This window comes from Nothobranchius furzeri, chromosome 3 (assembly GCF_043380555.1).
Source record: "Nothobranchius furzeri strain GRZ-AD chromosome 3, NfurGRZ-RIMD1, whole genome shotgun sequence".
NCBI lineage: Eukaryota > Metazoa > Chordata > Actinopteri > Cyprinodontiformes > Nothobranchiidae > Nothobranchius > Nothobranchius furzeri.
The window spans coordinates 41,107,567-41,125,912 of NC_091743.1; positions in this window are offsets into that span (position 1 = coordinate 41,107,567).

Below are 18,346 nucleotides of genomic sequence, written 5' to 3' on the forward strand. Positions count from 1 at the left end.
CGCAGAGGTGGGAACTAAGCTAATGGAGGTAGCTACCTAGCTACAACTGGAGCTAACTCTGTGGAACATCAGCGACCTGAAGCTCACACGGAGTTTGTGTGGAGGTTTGCGGTGCTTTTTCATGAAAACTATCTTTCTGTGAATAAAGAAGTATTAAATCGGTAAGTTTATAAGTTATTTTCTTAATGAAAATATATTTTTCTTTGAGCAAGTTTTCAATATTTTTAACGTACCGTAGTTTCTGGACTATAAGTCACTCCGGAGTTTAAGTCGCACCAGAGATAAAATGTATAATGAAGAAGAAAGAAAAACATACATAAATCGCACTGGACTATAAGTTGCATTTGGGGGGAAATTTCATTATTTTTCTTACAAAATCTGAGACCAAGCGTTTCACATTGCAAGACAAGTACCGGTAACAATAACAGAATAAACAACACAGGCGCAGCAGCGCGCCACGGTCTCCAGCAGAGGATGGCAGTGTTTGAAACCCTCCCAGAGAGGCAGGGGAGCTCATTCCTGGGTCGGAGCCGGCCCGCAGCAGCGCACAACAGGCTCCGGCAGGTGATGGCTGTGTGTTTTTTATTCCCTGCAGAGCATGTGAGATGAAACCTGGGTCGGATCCAGCCCGCAGCTGCGCGCCACAGTCTCCAGCAGGTGATGGCTGTGTGATTTTAGTTCCCTGCGGGTCAGGGGAGCTCACTCCTGGGCCGGATCAGGTGCGAAACGGTGCGCCACAGGCTCCAGCAGGTGATAGCTGTGTGTTCTGTATTCCCAGCGGGGCAGGGGAGCTCATTCCTGGTCTGGAGCCGGCCAGCAGCAGCGCGGTATAACCTACATAATTTGGTATATAAGTCGCCCCGGAGTATAAGTCGCAGGACCGGCCAGACTATGAAAAAAAGTGTGACTTACAGTCCAGAAAATACGGTAGTTATTAGTATTTGAGATAAATTAGCACGTTAAATACATTTAATATATTGATGTGACGTGTGATATGATGTGAAATGTTGGCTGACCACAAATTTTCTACATCTTAACGACTCCAAGACTGACCTTATCCTATTCAATCCGGCCAGACCTAGTGCATTTCAAACCTCAGATCTTTCTTCCATTTCTCCAAATCTAAAAAACGTTGTAACAAATCTAGGTGTGAAGATGGATTCATCTCTAAGGATGGACGCCCAGGTTAATGCCACTGTAAAATCTTGCTTTTTCCAACTCCACCATCTGGTCAAATTGAGAGCTGTCTTATCTAGAAAGAATCTGGAATCAGTAGTTCTTTATCACATCTAGGCATGATTACTCAAATGCTGTTTTACTAATGCTGTTTTACTGGGTGCTAATAAATCACTTAACATATCGGACTGAGGTGGAAAGACCTTCTCCCTTTCTTTTTCCACTCCCTGCCAGGAAGAGCAGCTCCTGATGTTCTTCTCATCCACTGTGGCAGCAATGGCATGGGGGTGGTCAGCAGTGTGAAGCTGGTCGACATGATGAAGGAGGACCTGCATCGACTTCACCTTCTACACCCTCATATGATGATCATCATGTCATCCATCACTCAAAGGTGTAGCTGGAGGGCAGGTGTTAAACCTGCTAAAGTTGAGGCCAGGAGGTTTGTCAACAGTGTTATGGCTACATTTATTTCTAGCTTAAATGGTGCAGTTGTTGTGCATCCTCACATCAGACATGACAGTCCAGGGATATTTTTGTCAGACAAAGTTCATTTCACAAATAGGGGAAATTATATATTTTTAACTAATATTGCAGATTGTCTTAATGGCCAGCTCCAAAAGCAGTGAAAGACTTCCAGGTGGGAGTCTCGCTGCTTTTGAATTTGGACTTTAGGACAGATTTATTTTCAGGCAAACAGGATAAACATGTCCCTGACTGTTATAGCTAATGTGTTGTTTATGTATTTTATCTATAGCCATGACACTGTCGACAACTCTGTTCTTCCTTCACAACCCAATGTTCCACTCACTCTGCAGATCTCTGGGCCCCTTTTATTATTTAACGTTTTTTTTAAATGTATCGACACTTTGTGTCCTGTTATTTTATAAAATCTAATGTAAAAAATAAATGTTTTTGCTCAATTACTGGAATTTCTTTGGTTAAGACAAAAAAGGAGGGAATAATCATTTATGCCAATTTATTTCTACAACAGGCCTGTTTTAAGTCCAACAGTTTCTAGGCAGCCAATAGAAATGTGTTCTTTACTAACTTTACTTGGTTTAAAAATCTTACTAAAATAAACAGAGTGCTGTATTGCAAAACCAAATCATACTTGTTATGTAAATATTAGCTTTGTAGATATTTTTTACAGATAGATATTTGTGTGCTAAAAAAACCATAAACTTAAATAATTTGTCATTCTTTATTGAAAAACAACAAAATACAGGTACAGAAAGTGTGGGTAAATGATAATGTGAAACTATTGCTCTTTAAATGTAATCCTATTTATCTTTAAAAAGAAAAACTCTAAAATGTCCTGTACAGCAACATGACAGAAGAAAGGTGGTCTGTCTGTCAGAATGTGCTGAACAGATTTGCTCTATCAAGAGGAGTGTTTCGTGTACGAGTTTATGTTATTGTAATATTGGTTTGGGTTATGTGTCGCCACATTAGCATGTAAATGCTGAACCAATCTGGAATAAAGAGGGATGATAGAGGACAAACAAGTAAATAAGAGAGAAATATAAAAACAACTAGGAAACCAACATAAAAAAACAACCAGCTGCTGCACCTGTAAATGTGTTCCATGTGGAGAGTGTTTGTTATATATAAAGCATATGTTGTTAGATTTTATCCAGACTTAGAAAATATATATTTTAATTACAGTTTGATTTATTTGACACCAGTAGAATGTTTATTATTTTGTTAATTGCTCCTTAAATGCCTAACTTTTTAGTTTAAAATGAATATTTTTCATTCATCCAAATACATAAAGTTACACATTGAAGACTGTCAAAAAATGTATATGTTTATCAGAATAAATATCCATAGAATTAGATGGAAATTAATAACGCAATTGTTTCCCATCTAAACAGCCCTAGTCACAGACAGTTCAAGGGAGGGGGAATTTTTTCTTTTTACACAGCAATGTAACATCTGTATGTTATACAGCTAATGCTTCAATTTTTTCAATCTTAACAAAAAATATGAAGTAATGTGTTTGTACCCTGGAGTCCATGGTGAAGTGATGACTGTCAAAGTGTTCACTGCACAAGCGGGAGTATGAATTGGGAGTCCAGCACTCTGGTTGCTTACCCAAAGGTCAAGTCTCTCTGGATCACCTAGAGAAAAACTTCATACAAAGAACTACTTAAGCATATGGGCTTAAAATACTTAATAGCTTATCATGGCCTGTAGTAAAAGTCTAAAATTAGGATAAAGAGTAATACAAAATGCATACTTTATAAAAAACAATATAAAACGAACCACTTGAGTCTATCTCCTTATTGGATAGGATATGAACCTTTTAATAATCAATTTTATTAACTAATTTCAATTTTATTAAACAGCACTAGTTCCCATGAGAACAAGGCACCCGGTCGCGGCTCTTTGTGGACAAATTAGTTATTTAGTCGCTCCCCACCACCGCTATTTTACAAATATGCAAAAAATAAAAAAACGAGCGTGTTTATCTGATGGCATACAGACTTCTGGAGACTAACATCAAGCACTATCAACCAACTCACCGAGCTGCATTATTTCTGCGGTCAGGTCTCTCTCCGAGTCCGCTCCACAAGCGGTCAGCCCGCGCAGCAGACCGGCGCCGAAGCGGTCAGAGATGCGCCAGGCTGACCGCTGGGGAGAACCGGGTGGAAGAATGGAACACAGAAGTCTCCCTCCGAGAGCTCCACCAACATGTCATATTTCAACCCGTTTTTATGTTAAATGCACTGGATTTTAGGTTTTACCATGGTTTTACACCCATACACATATACCCTATTAATTATTTTACCGTATTACATCTTAATTTCATGGTTAAACAGTACATGTTAAAATGGTAGTTAGCTAGTTACTTTGAAAAGCTCAGCTAGTGCAAAAGCGGCAGTGAGCTAAAATACATAAATATAATTTTACTTACCGGAAAAAATGAAGTGGAGACTCCTTGGACGCTCTATTAGTGCAATTAATACCACAGCAAGTCATTTTGTCCAACAATTGCACAAATAATATCCAAAAAAGAATACACAAACACTACAACTAATGGTCTAAGTTTAGAGACTAAAAATCACGGAACAGTTTCCAAGCCAGACCGAGGCTCTACTGAGGCCTTTCCACGGAGCTAGCTCTGTGGTCACGTGGGTGTGATGCTCATTAATTATACAGAATTTTAGGCTTTTAATACACTTAAACAGAAGAGTGACAAAAATCCACCCCCCTCAGAGTTGTCATGAGTGTAAACTAGATCAATTAAACCAAAAACATGTTTTGGTACCAGGCTGTAAACATGTTTATTTCTGCTGTGAAATTTTTAACATGGGAGTCAATGAGGATTTGTTCGCTTCTGACACCAGCCCCCAGTGGATGAGGGTGGAACTGCTATTTATTTCACTTCCGCGTTGGCCTCAATTTTATACCCGCATTGTGGGGGCTTGTTTGAAAATCGCAACTCAATCACTGACAATTAGCTGCCTTTAATTGTAAATGTAGCCATTACCTTTGCAGAGCACAGACAATGGCCCATTGGAATGTGGAGGAATGTTGGGGACCTTGAAAATTCGAAGTCATTTAGGTTGGCCTCATTTTGTTTGCCTCTTTAGCCCTTTTGGCCATGGCAGAAAATGACTCACTTTATTTATTTATTTTTTCTGGCTCTTGGAGGGTGCAGATGATTCTTTTCCTCCTCTCCTCCATATCTTATCCTCAAGGCCTTTGTCTGTCTCTGGGTGCTGGGTGCACAGCTGCTTCTGCATTTTTCTGGAAACTGGAAACTGAAATACATTTAAATGGATCTCGTCGGCTGGTCTCTCAATGCGATTGATAACATTTTTTCAACGATGAGAACGGGAGAAGGGGCTCCCGGATGCCCTGCCGATACAGACCCAGTTGGACACATCATGGACTCCTGGAAACAGTGGAACCTGATTTGTTTAACTCAGCTGTCTGTGGAGGACTCTGAAGATGTGTGGATATTCGTGGTGTTGGTGTCAGGTTTCCTGCTCATTGGCCTTGGAGGCTACCTGACTTACCGGAAAATTAACGAGCTGTCTAGGAATATTGGCCTGATCCCGGAGCTCAGAGATGGTTTGCACCACACTGTGAATTCACAGACTCAAATAATTGTCAAGATGAATCGTAAGCTTGGGACTTTGGCGGAGATTCATTCAATGGCACAAAAGATGGATGCCATCAAGGAGAGGGTGGACGAATCAGCACGGATTTGGATAGATTAACGTCCATTAATTGGGATTTGGAGAGGTGAGGACCAGCAGACTGTAAGACAGAGAGGAAATTATCTCTGTCTGGCCCCAAAACAATTTCTAATCGGAATCTGGTGTCCTTGAGCCTGCAAGGCTCCAACGAAGACTCCCCCCTCAGAAGAATGTGGAATGTGCCGTCGCTATGGCAACTCAACTCTGTCTACTATCCCAGCCTGAGCGGGACAGCGGGGAGGCCGCTGAAGCGTCCAGGGTCACTGCAACCCTCCAACACTCAATGCTCCCCCCCCCCATCCACACTGAGGTGACATGCGCTGCTTCACTGTGGCTGCAGGAACTGAAGTGGGGATAGTTCCAACCTACCACCCCACCTAGTGGACACTTATGTTGTGTTGTCTGAAGTCTGTTGCATATCTCTGAGGTGTTTTTATTTATTTTTTTTGCAGAGCAAAGCTGCCCTCCTGCTGGAGAGTAGCTCTGAAGTGCCTCTTTTTTTCCCTCCACCTGAACCAATCCTCATGTAACCCTCTTATCTCTACTCAGGGTTGCGAATGATCACAGTCACCAATTCTTGTTATGTGTCTTGCCCATGTATGTCTGATGTCTGAATTGTGTGTACTGAAACTCTAATTTCCCTCTGGGATTAATAAAGTATCTTTGATTGATTGATTGAAGCCCTTTTTACAAGACACACTGTGCCGGCAAATCAGCGTAACATTACCACAGCAGTGTGTTTTATAAACATGCCATGCTGGCATGGGGTTGTGCGAATTTTGCTGCATTAGTTGCGCCTTGCTTGGTAGTAATATTGTGGTAATTGTGTGTCCTATAAACAGTGATTGTGCCTTGGCACATGCTACATCCCCTCTGGCATCTAGGAGTGGTGAGGGGAGAACACACAGTAAAATAAAATAATGTAAAATAAAAAGGAATGGACAATGATGGATGGTGTCTGTTTGTCATGGGAAAATAAGTGAAGGGAAGGAGTTTAACGACACGGTTGTTTTTCAAAAGGTTTATTTACAAAAGTGGGGTAAAAGGTATTTAATAAACAAACTAAATAAACTCTCTCTGCTTAAAACAGGGAGCAGCAAACCAACAACAACTTAAAACGCTCTCTCTGGTGTTAACCAGAGAGAGAAGTCCAAGAAGGGAAAACACACCTATTTTTAACTAAACCGACCACTAAAGAAACAAAAAGAATAAACCCAAACCTTTAACACTAAAACGACCTACACAACAGAAGCTAGAAATCTCCTTAACTAAAAAACCTCCAAAAGTCAAGCTAAACTGGATTGGGAGATTAAACAATAACAGGAGGCAAAAACCACAATTTATCTATAACCTTTAACTATATCAAACTTATTAACTCAGGGACACTACCAGCCAACCAATATCTATATCAAAAACTCTAGGACACTGACAGCAAGTCAAAACCTACAAATGGAGATCACAGTAACTAGATACAGAGTCTAGACGAGATTACAGTTTTAACACCGAGTCTCCTCTGTAGCTGTGTCTCCTTGATTGATGAAGCTGGGAGGCTTAAAAGGGCTTCAGGAACGGCTGAGGAGTAACTGGATGCAGCTGTTCCACAATACTCTCTGCTGGCCTCTGGTGGTGTGTGACTGGGTTGCAGGACATGGGGCCTGCAGCAGGAGATCTCCAGGATATCAGAGAGCAGAACCTCTGGGTTCGTCACAGTTCCCCCCTAAAAAAAATTAAGAAAGGAAGTTAACCAAAGAAAAGACTACAAAACTTTCTGAATTAAAAATACTACTAAAACTCTTCTTCACTTATAAAAACATGGCAGATTGTTTGAGCGGTTTCTGTAAGGGTGAGTTTTCCCTCTAACTGCCTAGCCCAAAGCTAACTAGCTGGACGCTGTTCTTCATGCGCTTCACAGGCGGGCAGATTAAGCACATGTGCATTCGCACATACAAACAAGTGAAGGCAGGGGGGGTTAGCCCCTGCTCCTCCTGGGGCACTCCCGAGAAGGTAAATAAAATTCACCACCACTAGCCTGCGGTACGCAACACTAAAGGAAAACAACAAACAGGATATGTCTCAAAGGGGACACACGTCTAAATCCTAGTCAGGGAAAAACCCACCACACCAGCTCACACACAAATAAAATCTAAACGCCATGTTCTTTTATGGTTCCACAAATCCACGGGACAAACAGCCGGTGACAATGTTTCCAGTCCCTTCGAGATGAACATCTCCTTTGGTGGTGGGGGTGAAGCTTGCAGCTGCGCACTCTGCAATTTCAGATGGAACGCCAGACACCTGTGGAGAATGATACAACTCACACATGTTAACATGACACGCTATGGGCTCTGGTAACTGAGTTGGCTCGGATTTATGGAAGAAGTTTCCAGGGAACCGTGTAGAGGTATGTCATCGTCAACAAAACCCGCGTCAGCACATCCTCATTCATCGAATATCCATCATTTTTATCAACAGGTTTACCGACTTCTGAAAAGCATTTCTTTAAACTGTCATCATTCTTTTGTTCTGCTCCCAGACTTACTCTTGTGATGGGAAAACAGTTGGAGGAAGGGAGCTCCTCATCCTCATTTAATCCATGCACTTCACGGATGTTACTTTCACCTTCTTCAAACAAATGAGAAATGTCTAATGATTTTTCCTTCTTCCTAGTTTGGGCACGTGTTAAAACACAAGCTGGATCAAACCCGGTTTTCATCCACACATGGCCCAAGATTAGCAACAGGATCACTTACAAGCTTTAATGGAGGAGTAACCTTTCCTCCTGCAATATCATTTCCCAAAAGGAGTGTTATTCATGCAACCGGTAAAGAGGAACACACTGCTACGTCAAAGTTTCCTTTAACTAAATCACAAGACAAGTATAGCTTATAGGGATGTAAGAAAATATCAATATGGCAATATATCGTGATATTTTTTCCAGCAATATTATATCGATATTCAAAAGCCGTGTATCGGAAATATCGATATGGCAATGTATCGTGATATTTCTTCCTGTGATTATTACATTGATATTCAAAAGCCGTGTATCTAAATCTTGAAAGAATTTACATGCAAACATTTGTGTATTTTCTTTTCGTTTTGTGCAATTCAATCGCCACCCGCTAGTTGGCAGCAGTGTGCAATGGGTTTTGTTTCCACCATTGAAATGTAAATCCCTCCATCATGGTTCAGATACCTCATGTTAAACATGTTACGTATCAGTTTGGACTGTTTATTGAACATTCTTACAATAAATTCAGTAAAAAAAAATTGCTTGTAATGTCTGACTGAATGTATCGCAATATTTCGTGATATATCGTATCGTCTCCCCTGTATCGTGATATGTATCATATCGCCAGAATTTCAACAATACACATCCCTGATAGCTTATGTATCTCATGAGCAACAGGTTCTGTGTTTAGACTGGTTAAAAGAACTGCTACAGCAGTCGAGCTAGCTTCACCAAAAGGTAGGACGTTATCTAAAATGAGTGTTTGAGAAGCCCCAGTGTCACGCAAAATCGTGACAGGAACAGGATCAGGTGCGTCCTCTGTGACTTTAACCCAACCTTTTGACAGGAAAGGATTAAAACATTCATTCACATCCGACTCTTCTGGTCTGTTGTTTACTTGCGGATGGTTTAACAAACCAATCTCTCGTGGTGGGGACACTCTCTGCTCATTCTTTCATTGTAACTTAAAACAATGTCCAGACCTATGGCAGTAAAAACATTTCGGTTGGCTCACCCTCCTCGGTGGGCTACAATATCCAGGAACCCTGGGAGCTGATCTCACCACAGAAGGAAGCTTATGTTCTCTGGAAGGTAGGTTTCCACCCACACGATGGGTTAATGCAAACTCATCGGCTGGAAGAGCTGCTGAAGACAGAGTCGTTACTTTTTGTTCATTAAGGTATAGCACAGTGCGCTCTGGCAAACATCTCTTGTACTCCTCAAGGAGGATTAACTCTTTTAATTCAGTAAAAGTGGAGACTTTAGAAGCTGATATCCATTTGTCAAATAAAACAACCTTCTCTCTAGAGAACTCGACAAATGTTTGTTCACTTCTTTTATGGGATGCCGCTCTAAACTTTTGCAGATAAGCTTCAGGCACAAGCTCATATGCATTTAAAACAGCTGGCTTCACACACTTTTAGCTTAAACTGTCAGAAACCGAAAGAGAAGACATTACCTCCTGTGCCTTTCCTGTGAGTTTACATTGGAGGATCAACGACCACACATCACGAGGCCAGTCGAGGGCAGCAGCAAGACGCAGGGCCGGTGTCGGTAAACGATCTGCTCGGGTGCAAGATCGGCTCGGGGTCCGTCGACTGCCGAGCAATTAGGAAAGACAGGCCTGAACAAAGGGTTGTGACAGATTGTAGAGATAAATTAATAAAATCTACAATACATGGACCATTTTGGTCAAACATCCTGATTAACAAGATAGTAGGAATGAAATTGGCAGGGCATGAGGTTGGTTTCATGTGTTTCTGATTTAAGTAAACATCCTGGAAATGTACAGGAGTAAAGACAGACCATGATTGGGAGGAACTATGGATCTATGAAGCTGTGATCTCTGGGTGATGAACACTCAGTGTGTGGCAGAAACTTCCACCTATGCTACACACACATTAAGTGTTTATTCAACATCAGATAACTTGCATAGCAGTGAGGTTCGAATTGTGTGATTTCGTACCAAAAAAGAGAAGTGAAGTGTGTTTTCAGTGAACATTCAGGACAGTGTCCAGTTTGCTAACATGGAGGGAGTGTGAGGTTAAACGTGTACTGGAACCAGCAACTTTGTCCTGGCAGGTTCTGGTGAGATGTACGGATGATGGTCTGGGTGTGTGGAGGGGTTCCCTTTAGTCTCCTCACACAGCAGTCCTGAAGGAAAAGTCCAGGTGTGTTCCAGTGAGCGTGTTTGAAGCAGTTAATAATAATAACTTATTAAAAATTGAGATAGCTTTCTGAATGGCCTCTGCTTAGAGAACTAGCTTACATCTTTTCAGGACTGATGAGCTAACGCTGTCAGGCCAACTGGACCAAAGCAGAGTGCTGATATCGTATTTAGGTATTTATGTGGCTGAAGCGGTTTATAAATGGCATTATTACATGTTCATCTTGGCTGCACGCTTACTAGCTGTTAGCCCATCAATCCTGTTAAACTTTAACTTTATTCCTCCAAACAGAAACTGTTCAAGCTACTGACAATGAGGAAGATGGCAATTATTTATTACTGATACACAGAAAAACAATTCCAAATAGTCCATCTATTAGCCACTGTCCTCCATTTTTTCTGTTTCAAAGCTCCCTCTTGTTCTGGTGGTTTTGTCTTCATCTCTGTTCTGTCCTCTGACCCCAAACAGATGGCTGACCTCAGTCTTCAGTTCTGTCTTCCTGTCAAAAGAGACTTCTCTCCACAGGCCTGTGCATGTCAGGACAAGACAATATTCGGTGAGAAAATATTACAGCTTGTGGTATTTCATAATACCTCTTTCTTCTGTTCTAATTCATAAAGTGCCTACTCAGTCGCTTCATGGAGGAAACAGAAACGTTCTTTCCTCTGTTGTTCTCTCAGCCAGGTCTTCAGCATGAGGGCAAACATTCTCAAGACAATCGATGACTCCTGAACATCCTGCCGTCACACTACCAGCTGCTCTCATGTAAGGAGGAGATGTTTCCTCACAAGGTCTACATGCTACCTACCTTTCTCAGTGTCCTAGTGGTAGAGTGTCCGCCCTGAGACTGGGAGATCAGGGGTTCGATTCCTGGTCGGGTCATACTTTGAAAAAATAGGACCCAATGCCTCCCTGCTTGACACTCAGCATTAAGGGGTTGGATTGGGGGGTTAAACCACCAAATAGTTCCCGAGCGCGGCTTGTCTGCAGCTCACCGCTCCCCCAGGCAACGGGTCAAATGTGGAGAACAAATTTCGCACACACCAGACAGTCCTGTGTGACTAAAGTGGGGAAGTCTACAGACCTGTCAGCTTCACCTCTCATCACCGTGGCAGCAGAGCAACTGACAGAAATGCGAGTGTATGAAAGAGGCCCTTGATTTTAAAATCAGTGAGTCTCAGAGTGTTTCTCACCAAAAGCAGCTGAACTTACACTAAAGGAAAACACACGTTCACATGGAGCATTCAATATCAGGAGGTGAAGAAAGTTCAGTCAGCTCATGTTCTGGTGCTACCTGTTCATGTCAGCATTATTATTTAAACCAGCTCACTTGTTATGGGGTTTTGGAATAAATTGGTAACAAATAAAGACTAGAGGATAAATATTGTAGTATCTTTTCAGCTTGAAAACAACACAATGGATCTTTACTGACCTCTAGTGGTAGGAGGTACAAACTAGAAACTGGACTGGAGTGTTCTGTTACAGCTAAAAATGATGTAAGAGCTGGTTTCCACCAGGTCTGCTCCAGTGTGTGTCAGATGTTACCACGGTTACTGAGGAAGAATTACAAGCTTTTCATAAGTTTTAAAAGTTTTGATAAACAAGTGTGTTAGGTTCATGTAAAGAGTCACTAAAAGGAGAGTTGGAGTTCAGCCTGACATGATATTAAACCTCAGGTCAAGATCCTGACTCATATCAGCTCAGACTTCCTCGGTACTTGGTGTTGTCAGAATCTGCAGGTTTTTGTTCGTCCACCTGACTGAGATCAAGGTCTGGGGAGTTTTCTTGACTTTCTCTAGTCCTCAGTAGTCCCATTCCTGAAGCTTTAGCAGTCCCCGGTGGTTTCCTTGGAGAGAAGTGGCTTCTTTTGCCATCTTCTACAAATCTCCTCCTCACTGAGCTGCAGATGTTCTCAGACCTGCCTGCTGCCTTTCCTGGGCACCTCTGAAGTGGAGCCTCGATTCCACAGCTGATTGAACTTCAGGATATGGTCCTGAGTGTATTTACCCATATGACTATACTATACTGTACTTTACTGTACTATACTATACTATACTATACTGTACTGTACTGTACTGTACTATACAGTACTGTACTATACTAAACTGTACTGTACTATACTGTACTGCACTGTACTGTGCTATACTGAACTGTACTGTACTATACTATACTATACTATACTATACTATACTGTAATGTACTATACTGTACTGTACTGTACTATACTATAATATAATATAGAGGTGAGGATAGACTATACTGTAAAATTTTTCTGCTAACAGATAAAGCTCTCAACATCATGGCTCCTGCCTATTTGAGAAATCTTCCCGAACAGCGCCAACCACCATGCACTCTGCGCTCAACAACCAGTAACCTACTCATAACACAGTGTGTATGCCTATCCACCATGGACCTTAGGTCATTTGGGTCACAAGCTCTGGAATTAAATGCCTATATTTATTCATCTGGCTACATCTGTTCAACATTTTAAATCTCTTCTCAAAACACACTTATTTAGGCAAGCATACTCTACGTGTCTGGTTGAACCCAATTGCACGCTATCATAATAGCTGACCAGTGCCTCACTCGACTATAATTGTTCAGTCTGCCGAACGTCCCATTGCGAAGCATCTGACTTTTACTTACTGATTTTATTGCATCTCATACCTTGATTACTATGATCTTTGTTCCTGCAATAGTTTTAATTATTCTTGCCCATGGTTGTATCTTGCCTGCATTACTACATAACCTTGTAATAGTGACCTTAGAGCTCTAAAAGGTGTGTACTAATAAATTTACTTGATTTTTACAATTATTATGTGCTATCTACTTACCATCTTGACTGTTAATAACTTTTTGTCCACTACCATTGTCATGAAATCCATTTTAACAATTGTCACTTTGTATTTCATTGTATTTATTTGTTTCATGTTAGTGACCTAAAGAGTGTTTATCTCGCTCTGTTTAATCCCTGTTTCATTGTGTTATTGTTCAGCGACCTTGAGAGTCTGGAATGGCACTTACAAATAAAATGTATTATTATTCATCACCAAACCATACCAAACCAAACTATACTGTACTGTACAGTACCGCGTTATACTATACTATACTATACTATACTATACTATACTATACTATACTATACTATTGTAGCATGATGAATTGCCCATTTCTGACCTAAAAGACCCCACTCTGTTTTGCTCCGCTCAAAGCAAAACCAGAAGTTTCTGACACAGAACTAATCTGCATGAGATATTAATCAAGGTCTCATGCTCTGCTTCTAAACTGTGTCTTATTTTCCAGCTCAAGAGAATAATGAAGACAAAGGACTCTTTCTTTTAATAAATCAGAAGAACTCTATTTTTAATAAAGCTAATCAAACAGTGTTAGTCCAATAATAAAATGTGAACCAATTTGTGAAATGACAATGTTATGATTAGTAGATTTTAATAAGTAATATAACTTTAAATATTTCCACTAGACATTCCCATCCACATAATGTTAAGAATCACATGACACATTTCCTTTTCTGATCGAATCAGAACCTTCCAGATCTGACGCAGGCGTGGTTTTGTTGGTGCTTGGTAAATCTGTCCTTTATTGATTCGACCGTAAATCAAAACATCCAAATTATAAAACTTTACCCACGTCATCTTAACTTCAGTTCAAAGCATTCTAGAGAAGTTGTCGGAGTGGCCAATCCGTAACTTTCTTCTTCAGCCGAAAGAACCAACGGCAAGCTGGATTAAAACTGTTGCATGTTCCACCTGCTGCAACGGTTCCTTTCAGAATAAAAGCTGAATCATCACGACCCCTTTTTGGGTCTAGCTAGATGCCAATAAAACTGTCGTGACCCGGAAGTATCTCAAGACTGGTCTGGTTGGCAACCGCTGCTTTTCTTACCGGCTTTGGTTCCAGAGAGGGTCAAGCTGGACCTCGACATTCCTGATCTAACGGGGACTTCCGCAAAGGGTACGTGGGCCGGCAGAATGACATCTCAATGTGTGTTATAAGTCTCCCAAACCGAAGTTCATCGCGAAACATCATCTTCACTCCCAGCAGAACTAATCGTTTCTCCGGATCTGCTGGTTCTGAACATATTCACACATACACCATTCTCAAACTTACTTCACCTTAATTACACCCTACACCTAGTGTTAAAGTTAGTCTTGTTTAATTTGTTTAGTAATAAATCTTTAACTTTTTAAACTTGACTCACTCTCTTTTCTTGAAGTTGACACGAAGATTTGCTCAATCCCTGCAATAAAAAGATCCGATCTTCTGATTAAATTTACTTAAAGATCCATTAAGGTGATATTTCATCCTTTGTGATATTTCACATTTTATGGGTTCTAATTAAATGTAGGAACATCTTCTCTACACTATACTATACTATACTATACTATACTATACTATACTATACTATACCATACCATACCATACCATACCATACCATACCATACTATACTATACTATACTATACTATACTATACTATACTAAACCATGCAATGCCATGCCATACCATAACATATCATTCTATACTATATTATACTATACTACACTGTACAGTATTATACCACACTGTACTGTTCTAAACTGTACTATACTTTTCTACACTACACTATACAATTCTATACTATACTACACTATATCATACTACACTATGTTATGTTGTTCTATACTATACTATGCAAAACTATATTGTACTATGCTATGCTATACTATACTGTTCAATACTATACTATACTATACTATACTATACTATACTATACTATACTATACTATACTGAATAGTACTGTTCTATACTAGGGGCTGCATGACTTAATTTTTTTAAGACGACTGTCAAGTAATGAAAATCGAGTCGACTTTGACTAGTCGTTGATGACGTCATACACCTGAAGCTGCGCGGGGGGGATGGGGTTCGCTGGAGTTTTTGACAATTAAAATTGCGCCCACATTTTCAAAGTTAAACACATCTCTTTTAACAGAGCTAGTTTCTGCATCTATACTGCTCCACTTCAGCTCTCTCCCCCCTCCCCATGCGCAGTGCGCCTGCAGTCTCTCAGAGTTCCTGCTGCTCATTAAAATAATTATTTCATTTTCTGTTCCTCATTTCTGATTACCTTCAGTGGTGTCTGTTTGTTTTGACCAGCAGGTACAAAAACTAGCTTGTTTTTATTTGACTATTTTTCTGTCCTATCTGTTTACTATCTTCTTGCATCTTCTCTCAATCCTAAAGAGAAACTGCTACCTGGGTTCATATATATTCACCTCATGAGTTACCTTTGAACTGCAGTTCTAATTGATCTACCAACCGCAAAAACAGCGGAGTGCGCGTTGCTCGCCGACCGCATCAGTGAGGTGAAGTTATCGGAGGACGAAACAGGTGATGCACCCCGCTCCACAGCAGCGAAATGCATCAGGCACAAATAAAAAACAGAAAACATCAAAGGAAATGAGCCGACATGAACGATCGCATGTTAAATTAGTTTTTGAGGTGGCGACAACTAATTTGATGTTACTGTGGCCATGCTCAGGACGCAGATGTCTGGATCGCGTCAACGATCAGAGCTTTGCATGTGCACGCTGGTTAAGATTAGGATGGGGGTGAGGGGAAGGTTAAATTGCAGGAGGGTAAACGTCACAATTTGGTTAAATGTCGTTTTTACGGCGGGCGTCAGTACCGACGCTCTGGCACAGCGCGTTGCCCCCCGATGAGCAGGGGCTCGTCACCTGCTGTCTTTTCCGAGGACTGCATCTTGTCGCTCATTATCACGTGACAGCGACTAGTCGCTGAAAGGCATAAAAAGTCACTACAGAGCAGTGAAGTCGACTAGTTCATACAACCCCTATTCTATACTATACCATAGTTTACCCTACTAGACTATACAATGCTATACTATATTGTTCCATGCTTTACTACACCATACTATAGCATACAAACAGTGTTCTATACTATACTATACTACCCTATACTATACTACACTGTGCTGTTCCATACTGTGCTGTACAATGCTATACCATACTATACTATACTGTTCTATACTATTTTATACTATACTGTACCATACCATGCTATAAAATACTATACCATACTATACTATGCTGTTTTATACTATGCCATTCTATGCCATACTATACTATGCTATACTATGCTTTACTATATATATATATATATATATATATATATATATACTATAGCGTGGTGTACTATGCCATTCCATATCATATCATACCATACCACGCCACGCCATACCATACTTTACCATACTGTACCACATTATACTATACTAAACTGTTGTATAATTATACAATGTTATACTATGCTGTTCTATGCTATACTATGCTAAGTAATACTGTAATATACAGTTCAATGCTATTTTATACTGTTGTATATTATATTATACTATGCTATGCTATACTATACTATACTATGCTATACCTTGCTAAGCAGTTCTATACTATATTATACTATACTATACTATACTATACCCTACCCTGCCCTGCCCTGCCATGCCATACAATACAATAGAATACAATACAACACAACACAACACAATACTATCCAATACTAGCTATTTTGATAATAAACTAAAACTAAGAGAAGAACAGATATTCACTGTTAATGTATTTTTATAAGATGTGTGTGGGTGTATGTGTGTTTGTGTGTGCGCGCATGTGTGTGAGTGCATGTGTGTTTGCGTACATGATTGTGTGTGCGTGCATGCTTGCTTGTGTGCGTGTGTGCGTGTCCATGTGTATGTATTCATGTGTGTGTGTGTGTGTGTGTGTGTGTGTGCGCGCGTGCATGCATGCTTGTGTGTGTATGTTAGCAGAACTAGGTCATTTAAACAGTTTTGATTGAGATATCTGGAAAAAGAGTGTATTCTTGGCCATGGATCAGTATGAGTGTGTCCGAAAGCTGCTGTGTTGAGGTGAACAGTCTGAGAAAAGAAGCAGACGAAAACACCTACTTCTGCTTTTCTACCATCATTCTGCTGGTGGGTTGTTGTAAAGTTTAAAGGCTTTCATTTTCCTCTGGCCATCCTGCTAGCCAGGTGGAGAATATCTGTTTCACAGCCAAAGTTACACACACACAAACACACACACACACACACACACACACACACACACACACACACACACACACACACACACGAAACCACACAAACCACAACAGCAACATGGCTGTTATGTGGGAGTTTTTGGGGATTTTTGCTGAGTACTTAAAACGTCACCATGTTGATGAGAAGACTCATTTATAGAGGATCAGACCCTGAGTTCAGCTTGTTTTATAATAAATATGTCATCAAACGCTTCACTGAAAGATATATTTACCATCCAATGTATTTCATTCATTATGTTGGAGGCTGAATCAGACAGGTGTGAGGATCAGTCAGTTGGTGGAAACACCTCCTTCAGTGGATGAAATGTTTTGGATATATGGATCAAAGTGTGAATTAAAAGATAATAATCAAGCTTGATTCGGAAAAGGGTAGAATGCCTTCTCCGGGTCAGGGATGAGGTCCTGCCCCACCTGGAGGAGTTTAAGTATCTCGGGGTCTTGTTCACGAGTGAGGGAAAACTGGAGCGTGAGATCGATAGGCGGATTGGTGCTGCATGTGCAGTGAGGCGGGCGTTGTACCGGTCTGTCGTGGTGAAGAGAGAGCTGAGTCAGAAGGCGAAGCTCTCAATTTACCGGTCGATCTATATTCCTACCCTCACCTATGGTCATGAGCTTTGGGTAGTGACCGAAAGAACGAGATCGCAGATACAAGCGGCCGAAATGAGTTTTCTCCGAAGAGTGGCTGGGCTCTCCCTTAGAGATAGGGTGAGAAGCTCGGTCATCCGGGAGGGGCTCGGAGTAGACCCGCTGCTCCTCCACATCAAGAGGAGCCAGTTGAGGTGGCTCGGGCATCTGGTCCAGATGCCTCCTGGACGCCTTCCTGGTGAGGTTTTCTGGGCACGTCCAACCCGGAGGAGACCAAAAGGTAGACCCAGGACACGGTGGAGGGACTATAGCCCCATTCCCACCTGTACCGGGTCGGCCCGGGCCGGGTAGCC